This window comes from Trachypithecus francoisi, unplaced genomic scaffold (assembly GCF_009764315.1).
Source record: "Trachypithecus francoisi isolate TF-2019V2 unplaced genomic scaffold, Tfra_2.0 Contig01474, whole genome shotgun sequence".
Lineage (NCBI taxonomy): Eukaryota > Metazoa > Chordata > Mammalia > Primates > Cercopithecidae > Trachypithecus > Trachypithecus francoisi.
Window position 1 is genome coordinate 13,026,506 of NW_022681435.1, and position 13,624 is coordinate 13,040,129.

Consider the following 13,624-nt stretch of genomic DNA (forward strand, 5'->3'; position numbering starts at 1 on the left):
AGCTCAGAGGGTTTCATCATGCAGACTGTCATCATTTTGAAAGTATGACAGTTTAGGTCAGCCCAGGTGAGCTTCTAGGGCCAGCTTGTTACGGCTACTCTAACAAATTATAGAGTTGCAAATTAAACCCTGGTTCTCAGAACATAACCCCTCCATTTTCCTCCATCACACTGAGCAGTTACTGTGTTAAAAGGTGAAAAACACTTAGCCTCTGAATTTCATTGAGGTTATGATGCTTGTGGCATGGATCTGTGCTGGGGCACACACCTCTTACCTTTCCATATTTGTACCTGGGAATTTTGGAATCATTCTGCTTACCTCCGTTGTTTTCCTTTCTTTCCTTCCTCTTTTTTCTGTAGTTCCCAACCCTTGATCTTTGCATTCAGACATGGTTCACTACTCCCTATTGAACAAGATAATCATATTTGAATACTGGTTCCATTTGTATGACATTTATTGCTGATTGATGTTTATAACCCTCTTTCACTGAATGACTTGAATTCATTCCCAAAAATGCTGACACAAAATGAAAAGGCCTTAAATGAAAAAAAAATAATATTTTTGAAGAGAAAAATTATGTAATTATGTTGCATTCTATGACAATCCTAGGTACCCAAACAATTTTCACAGACAAAAAATTATCAACTACATCATTAAAACTAATTTTTGTAGGTAATGTACACCAATTTGAAAGTAAATAAATACATGTTTGCACATAAAAAGCAATATAGTGCAACTTTATTGAAAGAGGAAAAAACGTCTTAAGAAGGTTCATCACTCTTCAAAAGGTGTGATGGATTTTTCAGACAGGCATTCCACATCAAAATCAGTGAAGCCTGATAATTTTATTTTCATTGAAACTTTGACACATAGAAATAACTCTGATGCAGAAAGTTTTTTGATAACCCTGCAAGAAGTGAATTCTTTAGGGCCAAAAAATATATATATATATATATGCATTTTTGTTGACTTCTTTAACTTTGTAGTAATATACCTCCTTGAAAGTCACTTTGCCTGATAGAGAACAATTTCCTAGAATATGCAACTGATTCAGAACTCTTTCTTCTTACATCTTGCAAAACAATCACAGATTCAGTAAAGCTAAACCAGATGATAGGTTAATGTCCTTTATTTATATCCCACTTCAGTTGTATTCATCTTTTCTTTACGGATAAAGCATTCTCACTATTGTATGATTTGTAAAATATGTATCTTCAAATTGTGGGGCTTTTGAATATCTTGTACATAAAGTGTTCTCATACATAAAGTTATAATGGATACAAATACGTTTGGGTAAAATAATGAATATATGTGGCCGAGCGCAGTGGCTCATGCCTGTAATTCCACTACTTTGGAATGCTGAGGTGGGCAGATCATAAGATCAAGAGATCGAAACCATTCTGGACAACATGGTGAAACCCCACCTCCACTAGAAATACAAAAATTAGCTGGGCATGGTAGCATTTGCCTGTAGTCCCAGCTATTAGGGAGGCTGAGGCAGGAGAATTGCTTGAACTCAGGAGGCGGAGGTTGCAGTGAGCCAAGATCACACCACTGCACTCCAGCCTGGTGACAGAGCGAGATTCCATCGCAAAATAAATAAATAAATAAATAAATAAATAAATAAATAAAAATAATAATAATAATAATAAGTATATGCAAAAGTCTTTTCAAACACAAGGAAACAGCACACATACAAAACAAGTTGAAGAGTTGTAGATAATGGTAATTTTTCAACCTCTTGTCATAAAATGCTTTGGTTCATCCGAACATAGTAAAATATTCACATTAGTTCGATAGATAGATAGAAAGATAGATAGATAGATAGATAGATAGATAGATAGATAGATAGATGATAGATAGATAGAATGAATCTGGCTAAGAATACTGTAGTGTGGTATAAAATAGTGGACAACATTCTCTGCAGTTATAAGGTTGGTACAAATGTAATTGCGATCTTGCCATTCTAATAGAATGCTGAAGATGCCACTTCTTATAACAAATATATTTATATTGTATAGTTTTGCGTTGAAAGAATAAAGTTTTTTAATACCAAAAAGAAGTATCATCTAAAAAAAGTCATATATTTTCAATAGCTATTGTGACTAAAATATAACTGAAGACGAATGCCTTCTTGTCATATTTAACCTAAGACTGATTGAAGTTATTTCACTTTTAAAAAATCGCAGGTCTATAATGATTTATATGTGATCACTAATTACTTGATGATAGGGTTGACAAACTCCTTCTTTTCTTTAAAGGCATATGGGTGCTTTCCTAGTTATGCACCATCTAACTAAGAATCAAATTACTCTTTTTTTTTTTTCTGTTGCATGCCTGTTTAGAGACTAAACCTGGTATTTCATATTTAATAGGAGGACCGCCATAAAACCAATTTTCACATCTTTGAATAATGCTCTTTAGTCCAGATCAAATGTAAACCTTGCTTACACACATATAAACAAACAAACAACAAAACCTAGTTAATAAAAATGAATAAAAATTTTAAAAACTATTACCAGAATAAAAATATGAGCTCTAGTTAATTTAGAAACCTGGAGCTGGTTAGTAGAGAGTAAAGATGAAGAAAAACATGAAGTTTATAACTTGTGCACAGTTATCACTTTTATACATGCCTTTGTTTCCTGGTCCATATCATGGAAACAATTGAAACATAAAGAGATGTGCTGCAGTTCATTGAAATGAGTTATATACCTTTGTTATTAGTTATCTTCTTTAAAAATAGTATAATAAAATTAGGTTGTATATTTTATCTAGATTTTTAATTATTGAACCTTTTGGTAAAGTTTCATATTTCAGCTACTTTATTGTAATTGATGAATATTATGGCAAATTTGTGTAAAGGAAGTTAGTCACTCAGAACACAAAATATATAGGGGTTTCACCCGTTGACTCAAAAACTGTTTTTCTCAATTATTTACTCTCTTGAAGTATGCCAGTCATTATTTATAAATAATCAAGTAATTTTAATGAGGCAAATACTTTTCTTAAAATTGTTTAAACAGTATCTGGTTAATAGGTTAAAACTATATTACCCAAGAAGGTAATAAGAATCTTAATTATAACTAGTGCTGGATTGCAATTCATTTTGATAAACAGGTCAACCAAAAGAGTCAAACTCTGTAAAATATTTGAAGAGATTTATTCTGAGCCAAATATGTGTGACCAATGGCTTGCGAAACAGTTCTCAGGAGATCCTCAGAAAATGTGCCCAAAATTGTCAGGCTAAAGTTTAGTTTTATACATTTTAGGTAGACATAAGACATCAATTAGTATATATATATGATGCACGTTGGTTCTGTCTGGAAAGGCCAGACAACTGGAAGTTGGGTCTTCCAGGTCAAAGGTGGATTGAACAATTATCTGATCGAAAATTGGGTGAAAGAGTTACTATCTAATGTCTGAAGTCAATAGAAAGGAAGGTCTAGATTATGGTAAAGGGATGTGGAGAGCAGGGTTTTGTCATGTAGATGAAGCCTTCAGGTCACAGGATTCAGACACGATATATTGTCGACATTTCTTGTAAGACTTAAAGAGTCTACCAGTCTGAAGTTCTGTGTTGGTGTAAATGCTGGTCAGTGGGACCTGAATTTCAAAAAGGATAAGTGTATAATGAGGCATGTCCTACTTCTGCTTCCCATCATGGCCTGAACTAGTTTTTCAGGTTGATTTTGGAATGCCCTTGGCCAAGAGGAGGATTGCATTCAAATGGTGGTGATAGGGGCGGGGGGCGGGGGTTAGAATTTTATTTTTGGTTTACATTCTTCCCCTTCTGGCCAAGATTTACCAGAGGCGCCAATGGCTACCACACTTGTATTTTGTCCCAGAGTATTGCCAAGGTGGCATGGCTGCCTACCCTGTGTCCATCCTGTTTCTTGGTGGAACCCCTATGACCAAAGGACTTAGAGACAAAAGATTTATAGCCAGTTTCAGTGTTCTAGGCCAGGCAGGAATGGACATGGACAGGCATTAATTGACCCTTAAAATTTTTAAAGTAATGCAAAAGCCAAGAAATGTAAACCCAATGGTGAACTTGAAAGTTGACTTGTCTATCTTTAATTTCTATATATTGAGCTACTGTAATCTTGGTTTTATTTATAGGCTTACAGTAATTAGCTATTTAAAAAATAAGCATTGTTAAAACCTTTTAAGCTAATGAATTTAGAGAACTTCATCGTGCCACAATGCTTTTTGTGATCTTTTAGAAATTAGTCCTAACGTGGCTGATTTAAAAAAAAAAATTCTGTTAATATATATGTATCTGCATAATTCTCATAACTAGGTGTATTATACCCAGGAGGCTTTGCCATGAGGTATCTTTATATCCTCTCAGTAGTAATTTTCTTTTAAATTCTATGGGAAGCAGAAAATACTTAATGGTTGAGGTTGGTGATGAGGTGCCAGGTAATAACCCAGGAGGCAGAGTTCTTTATTTTACCAGCTGTGTAGGCATTCTGTGTAGCATTCCTTGATTTGAAGGGTCTGAACTAATTCTATCCCTCAAAACAGGCCTTACAATCTCACATGCCCACATCTTCCACAATAGTCCCTGGACCTAGAGAGAGGGTGCTTGAATAGTTTTAGCAGCAGGAAATTTACAGTGAAAAACAGATCAGGTCAGTGTGATTCTAAATGAGGAAAATTCACAGGCTTTGTCAAATCATCTCTAGTTTTCAGAATATCATGATTCTGGTTTTCTCAGAAGTACAACTGTGAGTGACAAATAACATTTGTAATTTGGCAAAATATGTGTGCATCAGAACAGAAAAAGGAACCTATTCTATTAGGGCACCAACTACAAACACAAGGAAAAATTATAACCTGGTTCGCCTTTAGAGTATTATTGTAGTCAAGGAATAATTCATGATTCAATCTGCATTCAAAAACAAAAGTCAGGGCTGGAATCTAGTAACAGGTGTTACAATTTTCCTTTGAAACAATTTATTTCACTCTAGCCTTCCTTTTTTACTAGAGAGAAATTGTAGTAAGATCAATTTCTGTGCAGAATAAGTTTCAGGCTTATGATACTTGGCCTGATTATTTACATAAAGTGCAGCAAGAAATGATTGGTCATGTGGCTTTTTTCACGTTGTCTTTGCTGGAACTTTACCTAAAATATATTATTCTAGTCAAAGCGTTGGTAAAATAGCCAATGTCTCCAATTGTCCTTATTTTTATTTTTATTTAAGTCTCTTATTTAACTTATGCAAATAACTATATTGTCATAAAACGATGAATATTCACAAATCGTTTCCAAATTTTGGACAGCTCAGAAAGGTTATTTGGCTCCCCAAAACATATTTTACCAAGTGCTCTAAAGTATAAATAACTCAAAAGAAAAAGATTTCCTTGACTCTTCTTTAACCACAGCAGTAGCATTCCAAAAAAAAACATTTATTCACCTTGGAATTTCCATTCAAAAGTCAGGCAGCTCTTGTCAGGTGAGAGCTGTTTATCAGGCACAGTAGAATCTAATAGCTTCTCACATAGAGTCAGTCTTATGAGAAGAAAAGAGGATCCTTGCTCATGTGTATCTCTTACGTGCATCCCCAGTAACAAGATCCGATATAAACCATTTTTATTTTATCATGGAACTCTTCTGGGCACTATTATTTCTATTAGCATAAGATAGTTTCAGTTAACATCTCATAACAAGGTGGTACATGTCCCTCAAGTACAAATTCTTCAGTAGCTGTCATTGGGAAGCTACTGGCTTTTGCCTTAAGTTTGACTTTTGCCATAAGCCCCAGTAAACATGCCACAAAGAGCTACCAAGTAGATAATTTGTCCCAACCCATGCTACAGCTACTACCCTATATTCTGTGGGCTCAGGCAGTCTTACTAGTGTCCATTCAGTATGTCCAGTCAACATTTCTCAAAGGACAAATTTGCGTGCCTTCAGTTTCATGCTACTAGGTAGGGGAAACATTCCCCAGTCAGATATAATATCTATTTTCATAAGACATTTAGGTAAAGGGGTCACAACTACCTTACCTAAAACCTGTTTAAACATCTCAAGTATCATAATCCTATCGATCTTTACATTTTTGTGTTCTAGGAATTTCTCCTCAGACCATTTTACCCTTTCTGGTTAAAAAAAAAAAAAGGTTTGGGTTCCCAGCAGGGGGTTGAGCCAGGGACTTAGATCCTTTTGTTAATCTTGATCTTAATTTGCCTCAGCATTGCTCCCAGTCTGTGTCAGCTTTCTCATTAGAACATTTGACATTTGATTTTTCTCAAATTTCTCCAATATGGGGCAAATATAGAAAACCGATGTGGGGCTCTTTAATGTTGGGGAATCAGCAAAGATTCCCTTTCGTCCACCCAACCTCCGATACTGTTGTAAAGACCTCTGTTTTAATACCATCGTTTCTCATTTTATTTATTGCATTTCTTAGCAACCATCTGATATAGTTTGGCTGTGTGTCCCCACTTAAATATCATGTTCAATTGTAATTCCAATATTGGGGCAGGAAACTGGTGGAAGGTGATTGGATCATGGGAGCAGATTTCCCCCTCACTGTTCTCGTGATAGTGAATGACATCTCATGAGATCTGAGGTTTAAAGGTTATGGCACTTCAGCTCTCTCTTTCTCTCTCCTGCTCCACCATGGTGAGATGTGCTTGCTTCCCCTTTATCTTCTGCCATGATTGTAAGTTTGTCAAGGCCTCCCAGTCATGTTTCCTGTTAAGCCTGTGGAACTGTGAGTCAATTACACCTACTTTTCTTCATAAATTACCCAGTCTCAGGTAGTTCTTTATAGCAGTGTGACAATGAATAACATGCCCAGAGTCAAAGGTCTCTCGTTCTCCACCTTGGTATTTTTCTCTTTAACCATTTAATTTTATTTATATATTTTTAAATTTATTTTAAAGGTATTCTTAAAATATCCTTTAAACTAGAAGAAAGTTAAATTTCTTTAGAAAAAAAAAACACTTCCTTGTATTTTTATAAACTTCACCAAATACACCATACATTCTTACTATTTGAACTTTTAGAAACCGCAATTCCCAGTGTGGGGGTGGGGGAAACTGAGTTTACATAACATGACTTTAACGCTTTACACTACTGGAGATAATTTTGAGATTAAATTTACCAAATTAATCGTAGCAAATATTGCTAAAGTTGTGTGAACTAAAATGCATCAGAGCTAACTTTTACTAGCCTGAAAAGCACTTACTTTTTCTTAAGCCAGTTGATTAGAACTTTTCCATGTAATTTGGTAGTGAAATGTCACTTCCACATGACACATATAGATATTTAACCATAACATACAGAGGCAGCTGCTGTAAGATTTTGCAATTGCCTATTTTCAAAAAAATTATCTTTCTTGCATTAGACTATTAAAAAAAAAGTTACAGACGTCAACAAAAGTTGAAGGAACAAGTTAGCATCACAGCAAAAGGGATAAAGAACTGAAGTGTACAACAGGAGTTGAACTTCTGAGATATTAAATTGAAAAATTTCCAAAAGAAACAGATTATAGAAGTTAAAAGTTAAGAAATTCTTGCATTAAGAGTAAGTCAATATTTTAATAAAACCAAGCCCAATTTCTAAAAAGATGTTTTAGAAAGTATAGCCAAATTAATTATAGAGCATTTTAAAATAAATTCCTGTTTTACTAACCTTACGACAACTTAGGCCATTCGCAGCTTGCTAGGACTTTCTGGTTTGTCCTAAATCCTTCTTAAACCAGTCATGTCTTTTTAGGACGAAAATTTGTCATACAAGATTCTGTCTCACACAAAGTCATTTTTCTTACAAAATCTCTCTCTCTCTCTCTATATATATACATATATACACACACACACAGTTTTTTAAATATATATAACTGTATATATATAACTATATATATCTATATCTACCTATCTATATATATATAACTTTTTTATGTCTCTTATTTCCTGGTTCCTTTTACCTTGTTTTATTTATAACCTTTAAGTAAAACAATATTTATTTACATTTTAGCAAGTATGTTTTTTTGGAAAATGTTTTCCTATACTATAATTTTTTTAAATTGAAAATTACCCAGACATTTGATGAATATCTATTATTCAATTTGATATAACTTTAGATTCTAAATTATGACATTTGTTTCTAAGCATTTATTTTATTACATTTACCTGATTGATATATTTATTTTTAGTATTTTACCTAGATTACTTATGAAAACTGTGATAGTCATTATTTAAAGGTATCTTCTTGTTAACCATTTTTATAGCCTATGAATTTCAGATATCTGCCTCAGTAAGAAACTTAAGGGTAAATATTTGGAAATTTTTACCAATAACTCAGAACTTAGCTGTTTTCATTAAAGCAGCAATATTAAATATCTATCAATAACTACACAAGCAAAGCTCATTCTGTTTTGGGCCGGGTTTATAGTTTTATAACTCTTATGCTAAATTTGACACTTTATTGTATTTGGCAAGAATAAGTAGGAAACTGCTTTATCAAGAAGTTGAAAAAAAATGCTGACAATTTTTAGGACACTCCTAATATTATTTTACCAATAATAATTTTAAAACCAGCTTATTTGTTAAAGATTTTACTTAAGTCACATAAACTTGAAAAGCATTTGGGCTTATTACTTACTTAATTTATGAGTACTCCTTAACTTTAAGCCAATTTGGTACCTTGTGGCCATAATACATAACAAAGTGTATGTACATACACTTAGACAGTTATGCATACTCATACAAATATCCTATAGCTTTTACTTCAGAACTCAAGGCATGAGATATTAATACACACTCACCAGTTTACAAAATAAATAAACAAAGGAAGAAAATAGGTTGATCCAAACAGTGGTTTTTTTGGTTTTGTTTTTTGTTTTTTTGTTTTTTTTTTTTTTGAGACGGAGTCTCACTCTGTTGCCCAGGCTGGAGTGCAGTGGCCTGATCTCAGCTCACCGCAAGGTCCGCCTCCCGGGTTCACGCCATTCTCCTGTCTCAGCCTCCCAGTAGCTGGCACTACGGGCGCCCGCCACCTCGCCCGGCTAGTTTGTTTGTATTTGTAGTAGAGACAGGATTTCACCGTGTTAGCCAGGATGATCTCGATCTCCCGACCATGTGATCCGCCCGCTTCGGCCTCCCAAAGTGCTGGGATTACAGGTGTGAGCCATCGCACCTGGCCCAAGCAGTGGTTTTTATCTCAGTGTAAAAGTAACAGCAGATTTAAAGAAGGCAGAAAAGGAAGGAAGTAAGGCAGGCGGGCAGGCGGGCAGTCGGGCGGGCGGGCAGTCGGGCGGGCAGGCGGGCGGGCGAAAGAAAGAAAGAACTTAGGAGCTCTGCAGTTGTAGGTCCACCTTTGGGTTCTGAATTTTTCTTTGATTTAATTCGCTATCAGTTTAAAATGTGTATGATAGGCCATAATATGCAACCAACAGGAGTACTAAGAAGCCTGGCATGCTCTTGAACTTTTCTATTTATATTAGCACTTGCACACAGAGGCACCCTAAAACCAATGGGATGCCCAAATGAGGGTCGTTATCTTTGTTGTTCCTCATTCTTAGATTATTTCTTTCCCACTATTTTTTTTTTTTTTCCTTAAGAGGAACTAACCTATGTCCTCGGATTTTTTGCATGTGGTGGATGGCTGTGTGCTGAGTGTGAGCAGGACTCCACAGTGTGTGAGCACTGAGTTATTTACACCCTCTTCAATGTCTCAGTTTCTCTCTCCAGAAGTCCATCACCTCTGAGAGGGCCCAAAACACTGAGTGAATAGAGGTCAACCCTCCAGACTCTCCCACTTGGCCCTCTGGTCACCCAGAGACAACTTTTAACTGACAGGAGGGAAATGCCCTTTCTCTTCTGAACTATGGAGCTCCCTCCCACATATATCTCTGAAAGTGACAATTCAGTTCCTCACACAGATGCACAGACAGGACAACTCAGCTTAATTTTGGGAGAAAAAGCAATGGAGGGAACCCCTTAGAATGCACCCCCAAACATGAAACCAAATGAGGTGCCCAAAAGGGGGTGATTCCCCTTGTTTTTAGAAAAGGGCAATGAAGAAAACCCTTTCGAATGCACCTCCGAACTAGGATTAGGATCCCAACAACCAAACTAGAATTAGATACTGAGCAACAGCTTCCAAAGAGGAAAAACTAAAACCAGCTCAGAATAAATCAAGGACCATCAACCAAATGGGAGGTTTGGGGCTCAGGCAGACTTACCATTTCCACCAATGAAGAAGCTTGACACTGGGGAGGCTTTCAATGGGCCCCAGCTTGGAACTTAGCTCTGAGTTTGGGCAACTTCGTCAGGGTCCCAGATCTTCTCTGATGCCCCATATTGGGTGCTGAATTATTGTCAATGGAAAGAGTCAAACTCTGTAAAATATTTGAAGAGATTTATTCTGAGCCAAATGCGAGAGAGCAATGGCCCATGACACAGCCCTCAGGAGAGCCTCAGAACACTTGCCCGAGGTGGTCAGGCTACAGCTTGGTTTTATAAATATTAAGTATACATATGATATCAATCAATATATCTAAGATGTATGTTGGTTTGGTCCATAAAGGTGGGACAATTGGAAGTGGAGGGCTTCCAGGTTATAAGCAGTTCAAAAAATTTTCTGACTGGCAATCAGCTGAAAGAGTTATTATCTAAAGACCTGGAATCCATAGAAAACAACATCTGGGTTATGATAAGGGTTTGTGAAGACCAAAGTTTTATCATGCAGATGAAGCCTTCAGGTAGCCGGCTTCAGAGAGTACAGATTATAAATATTTCTTGTAAGACTTAAAAAGTCTATCAGTCTTAAGGTCTGTGCTGATGTGAATGCTGGTCAGTGGGACCTGAATTTCAAAAGGGAGAAGCGTATGATGAGGTACATCTGACTCCCTCTTCCCATCATGGCCTGAACTAGTTTTTCTGGTTAACTTGGAAATGCCCTTGGAAAAGAGGAGAGGCTCATTCATATGGTTGGGGAACTTAGAATATTATTTTTGATTTACAATTTCATTTATTGCTTTGTATATCAATTTACACAATAATTTTAAAAATTATCTGCATTATTCTGTCAATATTTGTTTTAAACATGTGTTGGAATTTGGTATTATTGTAAGATACCCGGTTTCTCCTGAATTATAACATTTTGTCTATAGACTTGTTTGTTAAATCAAATATCCCTGTCATTGCAGATGAAGCGTATCATCTTCACACCTTCACTATTTGTAAATTATATGCTGTTGCTTAGATAGTTGATAATTGCCTCAGCTCCATCATCTGCTGTGCATGAATTGAAAATTATTGCATAATTTGTATGAAAATAAAATAATTATTAAAAAATTTGTAAGTAATGTGTATGCAGAAGTATTACTATTACTGTATGTGTGTGTGTGAGAGAAAGAAAATGCTGCAGAGTTATTCACAATGGGGATTCAACCTAGCCTAATTTTTGTCTTACAAGTATGATTTTTTTTTTGGTTGTTCTTATCTTCCCTTGAAAGTAGCTAAGCTCCAGATTGTTCTGTCTCACTGCTACTTTGATGTACTCATTTTACATTCTCTAGGGGAAGCATTCCAAATATTTAACATGGCAAAGGTTCTGACCAGTGATAGCAGACACTGGCTGCAAGCAATCACAATGATCAAACAATGGAACATCAGCCTTGGAGGTGTGTAAACAACTCCCTCTGTATATATGTAAGAGATGGTGATTATATCCTGGCCAGCTCCACTCTAACAGACTGATACGACAATCTCCCATCTGCTGTCACCGTTGATTGCTAATGGCTCACACAGCGATCTCCTTCCTTGGAGAATTGTCCTCTGCTAATAGAAGACCCCTCTTTGACTGGAAAGCTTTGAATTTTTATTTCTATTTTTTTTTCTGGTATATTTAATGTTTTTCATATTATCTATTATGTTGGTGCAAAAGTAACTGTGGTTTCAGACCATGAATTTTAGTTCATTATAACTAGGCATAAACACACCTTTATTAATCAAAATAGGAGCCATTACAATTAACACATTTTTTGCCAATGAGAAATAAGTTTGTTTATTCCTGTAGCATAAAAATCTATGCTTTGGGATTCGATGAACTCTTGGAAAGCATTTTCTGCATCTTGATGGTTGTGGTAGTGTTTTCCCTGCCAAAAGTTGTTGAGATGTTTGAAGAAGTGGTAGTCAGTTGGCAAGAGGTCAGGTGAATATGGCAGGTGAGACAAAACTTCCTAGTCCAATTCGTTCAACTTTTGAAGTGTTGGTCGTGCAACATGTGGTCGGGAGTTGTCATGGAGAAGAACTGGGCCCTTTCTGTTGACCAATGCCGGCTGCAGGTGATGCAGTTTTCAGTGTGTCTCACTGATTTGCTGAGCATACTTCTCAGATGTAATGGTTTCGCCATGATTCAGAAAGCTATCGTGGATCAGACCAGCAGCAGACCGCCAGTGACCATGAACTTTTTTGCTGTAAGTTTGGCTTTGAGAAATGCTTTGGAGTTTCTTCTTTGTCCATCCACTGAACTGGTAATCACCAGTTATCATATAAAATCCATTTTTTATCACACATCACAATTGTATCAAGAAATGGTTTGTTATTGCGTAGAATAAGAGAAGACACTTCAAAATGAAGATTTTATTTTATTTTATTTTTGCTGAACTCATGAGGTACCCACTTATCAAACTTTTTCACCTTTCCACTGTGTTTCAAATGTCGAATGACTGTAGAATGGTCAACGTTGAGTTCTTTGGCAATTTCTCGTATAGTTGTGAGAGGATCAGCTTCAATGATTGATCTCAATTGGTTGTTGTCAAGTCCCTATGACTGGCCACGATGCTGTTCATCTTCAAGGCTCTCATCTCCTTGGCAAAACTTCTTGAACCACCACTGCACTGTACGTTCATTAACAGTTCCTGGGCCAAATGTGTTGTTCCTGTTGCAAATTCTTTCCACTGCTTTATGACCCATTTTGAACTCTAATAAGAAAATTGCTCAAATTTATTTTTTGCTTAACAACATTTCCGTAGTCTAAGATAAACATAAAATAAATAGCAGGTAATAAGTCATTAGCCAAAAAACATAAAGCAATAAATGCCCACTTAAATGATGTTTAACATAACAACATTTATTTAGGAATGTATTCCAATATCAAATGACAAATTCCAGCCATGCGAAAAACTACTATTACTTTTGCACCATCCTAGTAGTTTTCCTTTTATGGGTTTTGGTAGTTTGTATATTTTAAGAAATTGGTCCATTTTCATCTAATATTCAAGTGTAGACATAGTTTTTTGTAGCATTCCCTTAATTTTTAACTGTTGGTGCAGTGAGTATTGATGACTTTTCTTTCATTTATGATTTTGGTACTTCTGTTTCCTTGACTGTTCTGCTCAGAGTTTAATCAATTTCATTGATCTATGAAAATCAGTGTCATGTAATTGATTTGCTCTATTGTTCGGTTTTCCATATCAGGAATCCTCAACCCCCAGGCCACCTACCACACAGCAGGGGCTGAGCGAGTATTACCGCCTGAGCTCCGCCTCCTGTCAGATCAGTCATGTAGCATTAGATTCTCACAGGAGTCTGAACCCTGTTGTGAACTGCGCAGGTGAGGGATCTAGGTTGCACTCTCCTTATGAGAATCTAACTAATGCCT